The sequence below is a fragment of the Vidua chalybeata genome, chromosome Z (genome assembly GCF_026979565.1).
Source record: "Vidua chalybeata isolate OUT-0048 chromosome Z, bVidCha1 merged haplotype, whole genome shotgun sequence".
NCBI lineage: Eukaryota > Metazoa > Chordata > Aves > Passeriformes > Viduidae > Vidua > Vidua chalybeata.
In genome coordinates this window covers 20717372-20732201 of record NC_071570.1, presented here as the reverse complement: position 1 = coordinate 20732201, position 14830 = coordinate 20717372, and the positions used below count along the sequence as shown (strand labels likewise).

The window sequence follows — 14830 nt, the reverse complement described above, 5'->3', positions numbered from 1 at the left end:
ATACACAGTGGAGGAGTATGGTGAGAGAAATTATGATTACATACTGAAAGGATAGATTGATATCAGCCTATCATGCCTGAAGTATTTGCTGTCCCAAGAAAACTTACACCAAATCATATTGTAATTTAAACTGCATGGTGAATCATTTATTTCCTGCTAGTCTGAGGTTTACATTTCATGTCTTTTACATCTCATTACTGTTACTAAGTTACAAATACCAGCTGTTAAATTCAGCCCATTGGATTTCTGTTGAAGGATTATTTATGATGCCCTACTGTTAACTTTTTCTTTAGGTGCAGTGTTCATTACCTTGATACTGAGAGCTTAAAAGTGGCCCACAGACGAAATGTACTGGAAGATAATTTTTTAAATGTAGAGACACACCTCCACCGATTTTATCAATTTATTCTGATGAGCAAGACCAGTATATTTTCCATCTTCATAAGGTAGGTTTTGGAAAGTAGAAAATTTGCAGGTGTACATTCATGGCTGGCACCTTCCCATATACTTATTGTATTCACACCATATTCTCATGTCTCTACAGGGCCACACTAGGTTTTCTAGGAGTTATTTGGATAATTGCAAAGAAAAGCATTTCTCAGGCAGTAAGGTACATCTTAATGGGAAATGTAGGACAATATTGATCAAGGGATATTCCAGCTACCTGAAGCAACTACACCAGTGTCAGTGTGATACTGTACTTGGGCTAAATAGAGAGAAAGGCATGAAAAGCAGACATAGGAAGATGCATAAGAAATGAGGTAAGGAAATCTCTCTGTAATCATTATGATTAAAATTCTTACATTCAGGTTATGTTACTAACCTTAATTATAACTATATATTTTCTGAAGTCTAGAAGACTTACAAAAAGATTAAATGTCAGAGGCGCATACAGTTTCAAGGTATGCATAGACAAATTCTATGCAAATATTTTGTCTAGAAATGTCAAGAATATAAAGAGGTTTTGAATAACATCTTTGTGTAATTTTTTGTAATGATGCAGTGACACACTTTGCAATCTGTGACACACTTTTGCAAGAAATTGAGAAACTACTCAGTCTGGACAAAGTTGTTCCATGTGAATAAATGTAAAAAAATGTGCAAGGCAGTTTAAATCTCTTACAGGATAAAATATACTTGTGTCTTTGTAAAAAAACTTTATTAGTTGAAAGTACCCTTTACTGTCAGAAGCCATGCATGAATTAGAAAAACAGAAACACTCAGACTTTCTATACCTCTGGTCTTAGCCATCTTAATTTAATACTGTGTAAGAGAAAAGGCAAACTCGCTGCCTTGCTAACAGCCACTAGTCTGTGCTATTGTATAAGAAATCTGTATTATGTTAATTCCTTACAAATATAACTGTAATTGTTTCTATAAGCATGTTTTGTACTATTAGGTAATGCCTATAAACAGTTTAAATGAGTTTTAGCTTTTATTGTCCCCTATCTTCTATATAATGAAAATATTGAATTAGAAAGTGTATCATATTCAAAGCATCACATCTGTTTTAATTCCATTTTGATATTTTACTAGAAGTAAAAAAAAATATATATATTAGACTAACAGGTAAATCTTCAAGCTAGGAAGTCTAACAATTCAAATATGCAATGGGAAGGCTGCTTAATAATTAAGCTAAGGCTTCAAAAGAGTGTTAATGCTCTGGAAATTTTCTTCCATTATATATATTTTTAGTTTTTAAAAACCAAAAGTAGCTATAACTTTAAAAATAGTAACCTGGAAAATATGCTCAGTGGATGTTTGCAATTTAAGCAGGACAATTAGACTTTTTTGTCACATCATCATTTTGATTCCTTGTCAAAAGAAAATATCACGAGAAGTCTATAACTCTGGACTGTCTACACAGTTGAAGTATATATACTGTGCAATTCTCTTTTTTCCTTTTTCAGGACTACAATCCTTCATGTCACACAGATCCTTATCTTCATAAGTTTAATAAGCTCAAATTATAGGCAAGAAATCTGAAGCATTTGCAGGCAATCAGCAGACCAAATATTAATGAAAGTCAGTAATTCAATTTAAAATATCCATGGACAGTTTGTTTCCATGGTTGTTTTACTACCCATACATTGCTGAATGTGACATGAGACGTGTTTAAACATTTTACAGCAGAAGTCTGATTTTGAGTGTCAGTCCAAACTTAAGTTGCATATAATTTGTATACAATCAGTTATTTAGCAGCCTTATTAAAATACTACACATACAGGAATAATATTTCCGTTCCAAAAAATTTGAAATTGAACAATGCATGAATTTTTCTATGTCCTTATTTCTACATGATCATTATAGTTACCATTCACAGGACAAAATTTGAAACAAACTTATCATTAAAAAGAAAAAGAAAAATTAAGAATTTACAGGCTTTAAAGTTTTGATTTCTTCAGAGAGTCTAATGGAACAGTCAACAGCACAAATCCCAGTCTATTTCTTTTCCTGATTCAATTTTATGGCAGGAACTCTCACAGTCTGTATATAATCCAGTTCCAACATCAGGGAGAAATGTCAGTCCCTGAGGAACTTTTACTACACAAGAGTCATTAACCTTAAATATGTCATGCTGGAAATATTCTCTATCTACTTTGAATTCATATATATATGTAAGCTCTAGTCTCACCCTTGTGAAAGACTCCACTCCCAGGTCTGCAAGGCAGGATTCACACTCCATTCTGCCTAAAAATTCTATTGAAATAAATTGATTTTCTGAACCACAATCTAGCATACTGATCTGACCACAAGTGTGTTATTGCAACTTTGGAGTATATTTCATTATTTTATAATGAATTAAAAAATATTTTCATAACTCAATAGTTAAAATTACATATTGCAGCTATTAGAAAGCTATTTGCTCTAGCTAAGCTAGTTTGCTAATTTTTTTCAAGACTTAGTTGCAAGTGTGACAGGACATAAACATACTATTGCAGCTCACTATGAGGAAAGCCAAGTTTGTCACTGGAATGGATCTGAAGTGAAGCAAAACAGTAAAAGGAAAAGTTTTGAGTCATGTAGGAAGAATACCAGGTCTTTACACTGTATTTTTTGAAAGCTAAAAAACAATTGATGTCTTGGTTCAAGCATTCTGATTTGCTTAATCTCAATATTAAACTTTACTTTAGTGAGTTCAGTCCTGGGGAGAGTAATTTTGCCTTTGCTTTCATGTTCCTGTGTTCATTGCTTTATAGGAATATGTAGTCTCAGATTATGGAAGCACATACCCACCTGGAGCTCCTGGAGGATCCCATGCTGGAGAAGGTGGATGTGCCCAAATGTACCCTATAAGAAGCCTGTACTGGAGCAGGCTCTGGGCAGGACCGTAACGATATGGAGAGAGGACAAACACTGGAGCAGGTTTGCTGGGAGGACTTGTGACCCCATGGGGGTCCCACACTGGAGCAGCCTGTTCCTGAAGCACTTACCAAAAGGGAAGGGACCCATGCTAGAGAAGTTAATGAAGAACTGCATACTGTGGGGAGGACTGATACTCAGAATTTTCATGAAGGACTGTCTCCTGTGGAAGGCACCCCACATTGGTGTAGGTAAGAGTGTGAGGAGAAAGGAGTGGCAGAGACAAGGTGCAATAAACTGGCAGCAACACCCACTTCCTGTCCCTCTGTACCACTTAGGAGGAGGATGTAGAGAAATTAGAAATTTAATTGGAACCAGGAAGAAGGGAGGGAAGATTTGGAGTTATTTCTCATTGCTGTATTCTGATTTTATTGAAAGTAAATTAAATTAATTTCCCCAAGGTCAGCTGTGTTTTGACTGTGATAATAATCGGTGAGTGATCTCTCCCTGCCCTCATCTCAATCCATAAGCATTTTGTTGTATTTTCTCTCCCATGTGCAACTGAAGAGAGGCAGGACAGAGCAGCTTTGGTGAGCACCTGTCATCCATCCAGGGTCAACACACAATATATATCACCACTCTTTTGAAAGGGCTTGGATATTAGTTTCATACAGTTTTTAAAGGGTTTAAATACTTTAAAAACTTTTAAAAGGTTTAATACTTTAAATATAGCTTTAATGTCTGTAATTGCATGGGAAACTTGACAGATATGAAGTTAGTGGATTTATAAGGACTCAGCACACTGAGGCCTCAGACCCCTCAGTTTCCTCTGAAGTAAACATCTGTACAAGGTCAGGGCCTACAGTGCTGTAGAGGAGAAAAGTAAGAACAGGTCATAGAGTACCATTTTTTTTTTTGCTTTGAAAATCTGTGTAATCCTAAATTAGAGGCATGCTTCTAAATAATCTACTGTATGATAATAAAGTTTTACATGCAAAATATGTCAAATATCCTGGCAGATTTCCCAAACAGATTTTATTAGATACAGGTTTGCTATATGCTGGTCACACTTTCAGTCATGCAAGTTATGTATATATCAGGTATTTGAGGTAGCAAAATTCATCAGTTTAAGCAAATAGTCTTCATTTTAAGATATATGTCTGTAAAGACCATAAAAATTCATAGAGGCAGCTCTGATCATTGTCAATACTAGTAACTATATGAATTATAATATACAGAGAATATGAATATACAAATACTGCATTAACTTTCATGAATTTTCACACCACTGTAACACATCAGTTTTCTGTGTTCAGTACCTGCAAAAGTGAGAATGACAGGAATTTCTTAATATTCCTTTAATGGAGATTTGCAATGTTACATTTCAATTGTATTTCTTAGCCAACAAACTGTTTAGAAACCAAAGAGAATATTCAGAGGGCCAGTAAGCACCTTGCGTTGGTTGAATTTCTCTGATTGACTAAAGTAATTTCCCTTATTCTCTAAAGCATCTACCCAAGTGCAGTGGCAGAGGCAGGATCTTAAGAAATTAAACATTAACATGCCATTCTATTATTTATTTATTTTTAATAGTGACTATTGATTTTCAAGGCTAGTTTCCAGCTCTTGATGGCTAATTGGTAATGCTTAGGAAAATATTTTTAATATATTCAAAATGAGTTTTATGCCTTTCACAATGCTCCCAGAGCTGGGAACAGAGAAAAAAAAAAAAAAAAAAAAAAAAAGAAAGAATACATTTCGGGCCACAAGAATGAACATGTGTATTCTATCATCATACTCTGCCCTCAAGCCTCATTAACAAAAAATAAATCCTCCATCTTCACTAAACATTCCACTCTATTAATGTGTGTTTTTTCTCCATTTTGTTACAAGAATTAAAATGTTAAAGTAGATATTTAGTTAGTATTTAGATGTGAGAGAGAAACATTAAATCTGTTTCTGTAAAGTAACAGATATTGCAAGGTTCCTTAAAGAAACATTATAAACCATAGGTGTAATATTTATTTACAATAGGAATCACAATATAATCCAGAACATAAAAGCTATATGGAGAACAACAGCAACAGGAAATTGATGTCAAAAATCAAACTGGTGAAAGGCAGAAATGGAGATAAAGCACTGATCTCTCTCTCAAAGAGCAAAAATACTATATGTTTTGCTGAGAACAAGATTCCAAATTTTGCCTTCTGGAAACTGCTGTTAGGAAGGCTTTCCCAAAGGACTGAGATATAAGAAAATTGGAATAATGATGTCAGGAGCTAGAATAGACAGTTTTGGGATTGAAGTCTTAGAGCTGTAAGCAGACATATGTCTTTGTAGTTGTCCAGTATGTCTTCAACAACAACAACAACAACAACAACAACTGAAAAAAAAAAAAAAAAGTTCAGCTTGGATAGATCAGAAAAATACATCTTTCTAACTGTGGAAACAACTCCCTGCCCAGTGCCCAAAACAGGTGCAAAGCAGCAGTTGCATAGTTGGCAGTAATATAATGCAAACAATTTTTTGTTAGTTCAGCTCTATGCAGCATAATAAATTATGTCAATTTTACAATGTTCTATGCTGGTTTTTTTTTTTTTTTTTTTTTTTTTTTTTTTTTTTTTATAATATATGAACATTACTTCCACTTGTTTGTACAGTTTAAATAAAACTTGGGCTAAGAAAGATCCTCAGCATGATAGAAAGAGACCTTGCACTTGTGGCATAGGAACTCTGCTCTGGATTTGGACTCTATAGTGTGGATTAAAATTAAATTCTTCCTTTATCATTATTGTTCTTTTCTGTTATAGCTGTGTCTGCAGTGCTAAACTTATACAGCATTAAATGCTGAAGTCCTGGTAACATTAACAGAATTGGAGTCTGGTGGTTAACAGCTTCTAAGTCTCCTGCAATATCAATTCCTTTTCTCCTCCTTTATTCCTTTTTGTCCATTTGTTCCAGCTTCTAAGCTATTTTAATGGCTTTCCTTCTTTTTTCAGGATGAAGTGAAAAATACTTGTCTTTTCTAACTAATATGTGTGATGTGCCCAGAATATACAAGTTCTTGTAACAAATCTACAAAGATTACTTTGTCAATATAGAGAATATGTAGAACAGAAAACCCAGAAAAAAATACTTAATATAAAAATATTTGCTTTGTGAAGGGGATAATAGAAGAACAAAAACAGCCATGATCATTTACTTTCTTAGTTAACAGTCTCAGAATTATTAAATAATTTCAGTTGGAAGAGACTTTGGGAGGCCTGCAGCACAACCTCCTGCTCAAAGCAGGGCTGATCCTTAATTCAGACTAATTCAGAGTTTTCTCCAGCTGAGTCTTGAAAATCTCCAAGAATGGAAATGGTATAATACCTCTGGACAACCTGTTTCACTGCTGGGTTGTCCTCCTGGAGAAAAGGCTTCTCCTTCTTTCCAGCCTGAGCCTGTCATGTTAAGGCTTGTTTCACTGCCTTTCAACTTCTTTCCACACACCATTGTGAAAAGCCTGACTGTGTCTCTTCTTCCTCTTCTAGTGGTGCTGGCAATACTGTTGAGTACCCCTGAAACCACCCTTTCTCCCAGCTGAACCAGCCCTGGTGCCACAGTCTCTTCTCACAGGACAAGGGCTCCAGGCCTCATCATCCTAATTGCAGTCCCTGAACACACTCCATTCTGTCCATGCCCTTCATATATTTTTAGGGATCAAAACTAAATGAAATATCCAGATATGGTCTAATGAATGTGACATAGAAGAGTATAATCCCTTCCCTTGATGGTCCTATTATTAAAGCCCAGTATATTTTTGGACTTTGCTGCTGAGATGCACTGCCGATTTCTGAGATGCACTGCTAATGCTATTGTACTACAGCCACAATATAAAAATATGGGTGTCTTAATCCATCTTTTGTATTGCATTCTTTCTTTTTCTTGAGAACAAGTAATTCAAATCTTGTGTTACACTGAAGAATTGTAATCACTTCTTGCACTGCCAGTGAAACAGCAGTTTTCTTTACATTTTCAAGGGACACCATACTGCTTATACATCCCAAACTTCATAATCCTTGTCTAAATGTTCTAATAGTGATCTTCACTCTTCTGTATCAGATTTACTATTTCAACTTCTATCTACTTCACTGTTACAAAGTCATTCCTTTTTTCCCATATATGAACATTATAGGCATTCTGAACTATCTTCTAATTACGTTATAGATACACAGAACAGTTTTCCAGTTATCTACAGTTTGCAAAGTCATGTGATAACTACTTCACTTGTGTTGTTATTTTGATGTCAGTGGTGATCGTCTGTATAAAAAAACCCAAAACAATCTTGTCATGTTATGGTCCTTTGCCACTTTATAAAAAAGAGTATGCAAACTAAAATAAACAAAACAAAACAAAACAAACAAAAAAAAAGTAAAAGGAAGAAAGAAAACGCAGATATATAGATTTGTATGTTCATTAAAATAATGTGACTACTTTGTGCTTTAAGCTGTAAAGAATATAAGGAAAATTGAAATAAATTCCAGACCAGTGCTAACACCTTAAGTCTGTCTACAGACAGTAGAAATATAGCCAATGCCTACTTTTTACAGAAATCAGACATTATTATATTAAAAAGCGGATGACATAGAAATTGACTCCAAGAGCTGATTATTTAGAATCACAGAATCATAGAATATACTGAGTTGGAAGGGGCCCATCAGGATCATTAAGCCCAACTCCTGGCCCTACACAGGACACCCCAAGAATCACAATTTATCTGAGAGCATTGTCCAAATGCTTCTCTAGCTCTGTCACACTGGTGCTGTGGCCACTTCTCTGTTCCAGTGCCCAAACACCTTCTGTGTGAGAAGCCTTTTTCTAATATCTAACCTAAACCTCCCAACTCAACTTCATGCCATTCCCTCAGAACATGTAACTAGTTACAAGAGCAAAGACATCAGTGTCTATGCATCCACTTCCCCTCATGAGGACATTGAAGTTTTCAGTGAGGTCTGCCCTCAGTTTCTAGTGGTTCATCTTCTCCAGGTTGAATAAACCAAGTGACATCAGCTGCTGCTCATAAGGGGCTCTCCAGACTCTTCACCATCCTCATGGCCCTCTTCTGGAAGGTCTCTAATAGCTTAATTTCTTTTTTATATTATAGCACCCAAAACTGCCCCCAGCATTCGAGGCAAAGCTGCCTCAGTGCACAGCAGGGAGGGACAGTCCCCTCCCTTGTCCAGTTGGTGATGCTGTGCCTGATGCCCCTGCAGGACTCGGGTAGCCCTTCTGGCTACCAGAGCACTGCTGACCCATGTTCCACTTTCTGAAAATCAAGACCTGCAAGCCCTTTCCTTAGTGCTGCTCTTCAGCGTCTCATTCCCCAGTCTATCCACACAACCAGGGTTGCCTGTCCCATGTGCAGAATCCAGCAACTGCTGGTTGGTTATTGACCATCTCTCTAACTTGTCTCTGCTGGGCCTCCCTGCCCTTGAGGGCGTGGACACCTGCTTCCATTTAATTGTTGTTGGCAGCCAAACTTAGTATTTCTTCAATTCTTGCATCCAATATCCAGCAAATGTTCTACTACATAAATATTCAGGAATTTTACAGCTATCTTCTAATAATGAGCACAGTACCCAAGCTACATCGCAGAGATAGTACTAATAGTATATCATCTTTGATTCTGCTAATTAAAAGGTGACGTTTCCTGAGAATACTTTGAACAGTCACTTTAGAGTAAATTGCTTCACCTCATCATAAGTTCCAATGATTTTTTCTTTTCTTCTAAAGACAGGAAAGCATAACTTTATATCACGTGCACTGCAATTTTCTCTATAGTTGTCATTTACAGAGTTTGATTCTGTTGTTTTAAATTGACATATAATCTTTAAAAACTAGTACAGGATTATAAAGAGAATTTGCATCTGTTTTACTTTTCTTTCCCTTTTATTTGCTTTATTCAAAGCAAATAATTACCTTAAAAAAATACCTTAAGACATTAATAAATTCATCATTGTATAACATAATACTGTATCTCTAAGAAATTTGCCCTTTGGATTGTCCTGAAAGTGACAATGAAATGTAAGCAAGCCCATGTCACAAACAGCCTGAAATGATGATGTCATTGGAATGGATGTCCAGAAACTTTCACTAAAACACTATGTATCAGTTGAATACTCCCATAGAAGAATTTCCAGAAGAGCTAACTACTCTTTGAGGGCATCAATGGGAAATCATTGTTTTTGAAGAAATCAGTGCTGTTTCTTTTTTTTCTCTTGCCTGATCATCAAATGTTTCCTGAACTCAAGACAACCCAAGCTGCTTATTGTACCTAGGAAGTCACTGAAAAATTCAAAGCTGTATATATTGAAAGATTTCCTTTTTGTCTCTTATGTATCTCAAGGAAAAAAAAAATCCTATTGCTTAATACAATGCCTAGAAAGTCCAACAAAATTTTCAAAATGTGTAGACATATTTCCATAACTTCCTGGGTGTTTGAGGTTTAGGGTTCTTTTTGTCTCCCAATATGCTTTGTGGTTATTCAGAAAAGAGAATCTTCTTCTGCTACCATTTACAATCTATTCTGCACAGTCGTACAGGTAACTTGTAGTTAGTTCAAATCACAGCACTCAGCATTCCTACTGTTCCCACAGAAACACAGATATACAGAATGCTTTCTATTTATATTCAGCCAATAGTCATTTAAAGCTTCGTGGAGATGCACATGTTCAGCAGCTTTACACTTAAAGTACTACTATAACTGTTAGCCCCCATTATCCTTACCACAATTTAGGTAATTCGGGTGTCAAAAAAACAACTTCATAATTTTTATCACAATGTGGTAATTTTTTGTGATCATGCCTCCTGTACCTTTGATACCTCCTGTACCTAGTTGATTCAGGATTGTGTTAAAACATACAACACAAAATATTCCTAAACCCTAGGGTGGATTTTCAATATTCTTTTACATATTCTTAATAAGAACATGTATTCTCCTTTATGGGAGTACCTCAATAAGACCTTGAAATGAACAAACCTATTTCACAGCAGAACCTCCTCCCTTCTTCCTTCTTCACCAAGAAATAATCTCCTCACATCCCTGTTTTACAAGAACACAAAAAACAACCACAAAAAGTGAACAGAATTGATAATGAGTACCCAGTTTGGAAAGAATGAGGGAGGAGGTAAGGAAGGGAGTTAAAAATTCTTTTTGTGCCTGCTACCAAACTCTGACCGAATATATCTGGGAAAGACAATACTAAGAAGTAGAATTATGGTTGGAAAAACTTATTTACTTTTTTGTCTTCTTTGTATCTATACAGTTTCCTGATTTAACAGGCATTCTCAGAGAACTTTGATGCACAAATTAGAATCTATGTCTCTTCTTGTCTGCATGTTAAGCATCTAAAGACTGATGAACAGATTTAAAATCTGAGCAAAACTCTTATGGATTCCTTCCAGCTGTAAAAGCAATTAGTCAAAAATTAACCTATTAATAATTCTGTTGAGGTTTAAGAGTTTTGTTTCCATTAAATCAGAGAAAGCTATATAAAAGTGAGGCAATATAGGAAGTGAGGTATAATGTTAACTGTACAATCTGATACCAATCCCTATCAATTAATCTGTACAATCCTTACCAATTAATAGGATTTGAATCATCTTCATATGCATAAAAGATTAGGTACTTGAATTCTGCTTATAACAAAATATTAACTGATAGAAATTGACATTAAACAATAAATTCCTTGATGCGCAGGGTAGGGGGAAGGAAAGGTAAAATTTCCCAAAAATCCAGTAATTTGAATTCAGAGGTGAAAATAAAATCATGGTATGCATCATGTTCCCCAGGCTTACACGTAGTTTTGTTTTAATTTGAAATTCTGATTACATTGAAAGGTTGCTAAAAATCTCCCTTGATCTAATTCTGAAAAAAAATTCCTATGTCTATTACAGTTACAAAATAAGTACATTTTTTAAAAGCATGAATATCATTAAAAGAAGAATCTATCCTACTGTCTCCATGAATAAGTAAAAGAATTCAAAAAAATTGTTCAATATCAACAGCAGCAATAGAACACTTTTCCTGTGTTTACTGCATGTGTATTTAGGGAGCAATTCTATACCTTTTAATTTATGCTGTGTGACTAGCTGAATTTAAAAGGATTTACAGTAAGCAAACTATTTGCAGCAATGAATATAATTTATTGATAAATGTTTCACTGAGGATAAAATCGGACATTAAAGTGCTATTACTTTCATACCCTTACAAAATTGGTTTCTTGAATGGCAGGCATTTTACTTCTTGAACAATACTAAAATTTGAAAATAAAACAGAACAAAAACTAAACAAAAGGAGAGCAGTTCACAGAACTGCAGAATTACATAGCAGGTAACAAGATGTTGGACCTTAATCTGCCTGGAATCTACTCATGCATTTCTCACTAAAAACTAAAGTATGATATGTCTTCTAAACACTAACAAACATAGTTCTATATGATAATGAAGTCAAGTAATTTCCAGGAACATTATCTAATTTCTCTGAAGGCTATTGGCCTAACAGTCATGAAAAGAAAATACTAGGAACATCATAATCCAATATAACACCTCTTCAACAAGCTGACTATTTGTCCACAATTTTGAAGTGCAAACAAGAAGAGACTTAAATAGAAACAGCTGGTGTGGGGTGCTTTCATCTGAGTTAATATTTAAATATTATCTCAGTAATCAAAGATTTCTCTACTTTGAAGACTACATAATCCAATTCATGATAAAATGAGATGCAACATAGGACCTCATATTGAATTACTAACTTGACTGAATGAGAATGAAGCCTAAAATCTAAAAATGCATTATCTTTAGTGGTTTACAGCATATTAAATTCCTTAATTGAGTTGATACATAAAACATCATGAGATGTTTTACATAATGAGAAAGAGGCAGGCAAAAAACACAGTTTTTTTCTTTGTTTCTTTTTTTGTTAATATAACAGTTCTGCTTCTTGAATTTCTTGTATTATTGACCATTATTGATAATGTAATGTAATAGTAGTACTGATAATGAACAGCTAAGCCAGAAAAAGCTATGTCTGATCTCTAGATCAATTTGCAAAATGTTGTAGCTAGAATTGATAAAACTGAAATTGTACACTGTAGTTTTTAGTCCAGCACTATATTTTAACACAAGTTGAAACAAAATTAACATTAGATATATCTTTCTAGGTTATCATAACTAGAGTTCTGCTCCCTGTATCAAAAATAAGTTTAACTCTTAAAGATTTTCAATGCTTTTTTAAATTTATTTTGAAACTAGTATACTCTAGAGCGGTGTGGATTTGAAGAGAAAAGTGTCCTGGTTCAATATAGAGTTAATGACTTTATATGTAAACTGCTACTATTAAAATTTGATTTTTAATCATTAGAACACAAAAATTCTTATAAATAATAATAATTTTAGAAATGTTTTAAACTAGCAGGTAGGTATTCTTTTTGGACATAAAAATGGATTTCTATGAAGAAAGAAGTCAGTTCTAGTTTTTAGCAATTAAGATTTAAATTTATCCACTTATCTTCCATAAAAAAATATCTAACACCTCTACTGTAATTTTGACTCCTTGTCCCATACATGAAGATGTTTTCCAAGGTATCCAGTACTGGATGAATAACTTCTTAATTCAAGTTTTGTTTAGCTGCCAGGGGTGGTTAGTATCTTTCAATATTGATGTTGTAGAACACAGTATCACAGAACAGTTAAGTTTGGAAGGGTTATCTTGTCTAACCTGCCTCCTCAAAAAAGGTAAGGACCTTGTCCAGGCATCTCTTGGATACCTCAAAGGATGGAGCATCCACAACTCCTCTGTGTGTACCCTGTGCCAGTTCTCAGGCACCCTCACATTGAGAAAGTGCTCCCTGATGTTCAGATGGAAGCTCCCGTGATTCAGTTAATGTGCATTGCTTCATGTCCCATCACTGGGGCCACTGGGCACCTCTGGGAACCACTGAATGTTTGGGATTTTGTATTAGTTTGAAGGATGGAGACTCCACAACCTCCCTGAACAACCTATTCAGGTGCTCAGTCAGACCAAAGTAAAAAGAAAGCTTTGCTAATGTGAACAGCACTGTGTCTCAGCCCACTGTATCTAAGCCCATTGACTCTTTCCCTGTCACTGGCCATTATCAAGAAGATCCTGGTTTTATTTCCTTACAACCTGCCTTCAGATATTTGCATACATTGAAGAGATCACCCTGAGTTTTCCCCTACACCAAGCTGAACAGGCCTGTTTCTTTAAGTCTTCCCTAACAGGAGTTTCTCCAGCCCATAAATCATTTTTGTGGCCTTTTTTGAACTCTCTCTATTATGTCCATAGCTCTCTGATACTGAGGAACCCCAAAGTGAACACAACGTTCTGGTATATAGCAGCCATGTGGCCTTACCAGTGCCCAGGAAAAAGGAAGATCATGTTTGATCTGCTGACAATCTTTCTCCTAGCCCAAGAAGCTGATGGTCATCTTGGTTTCAAGTGCCTGGTGGTAGCTCACGTTCAACTTGGATGCATTCATAACCTTCTCTTCATAACAATTTCCCGGAGGAATAAGCCCAATGTGATCTTATTCCTTTCCTTCCAGGTGCCGGTTTCAGCATTTTCTTAACTTCATTATCAAGTTGGTTAAGTATGACTCCCTCTTGGTAAATTCATACTGACTGCTTCTGGTAGTTTTCTTCTTGGTCAATTGCCTGGAAATGATTTTCAGGATCCTTTTCACAGATGAAGGTGAGGCCTGTAGCTCTCTGGGTCCTTCTTCTTGCCATTCTTGAAGATAGAAATGACACTTTCCTGAAATCCTCAGACACCTCTTCTAATCACCATGATCTCTTGAAGATAATGAAAAGAAGCTTTTCATTAACATCAGGCCTGACTCATCAATGGGCACAACTCATCAATGTCCATGGATTTATGTATGTAGAGGCTTGCTTCTTTTTCACCAATTATATAACTTTCCTACTTCAGATGTTGTTCCTGGTTTTTGCTAGTAAAGTTGGTAGCAAAAAGAGGAATTCAGTACCCTCAGCCTGTTCCATGTCCTTTTAGAGCAAGGTTGCCAACTCATTCAGCAGTAGTGTTGCACAGTAGGACCATATTTTCCTTAGTTTACTTGTTGATATATTAACAGATACCTTTTTCTTCCCTTTGACATCAGACTCTATTTCATCAGACACTCTTTCTGGGCTTTGATTTTCCTACCTGCCTGTCTCAATGCTTAAACAGTGTCTTTTTATTCCTACCAGGTTACCTGTCCCTATTCCCATGCTTCATATATTTTTATGTCTGAGTTTCGTCAGAGCATGTTCCCACATGCATGCCCCTTGATATTTTGCCTGTCTTCCTGCTTGTTGGGATAGACTGCTCTGAACTTGCAGGATGTGAGTCCTGAACATGAACCATTTCTCCTGGGGCTTCCTTCCAACCAAGGCTTTATGTAATGGGATTGCTTGAAGATGAGTCTCAAAGTTCAAGCCAATTCTTGCTCTCTTGAAGTCAGGGTTG

At 35.6% G+C, this 14830-nt stretch overlaps 1 long non-coding RNA gene across 2 annotated transcripts in view; it reads left to right on the top strand.

Annotated features, from left to right (window-relative positions):
• LOC128782094 (uncharacterized) overlaps nt 1–14830 on the top strand; it is a 59756-nt gene that overhangs the window by 32285 nt on the left and 12641 nt on the right. For both annotated transcript variants that reach the window (XR_008428648.1, XR_008428649.1), the window contains exons 2-4: nt 294–446; nt 545–761; nt 3201–3554. This is a non-coding gene — a long non-coding RNA (uncharacterized LOC128782094). The remainder of the gene's footprint in view (nt 1–293; nt 447–544; nt 762–3200; nt 3555–14830) is intronic.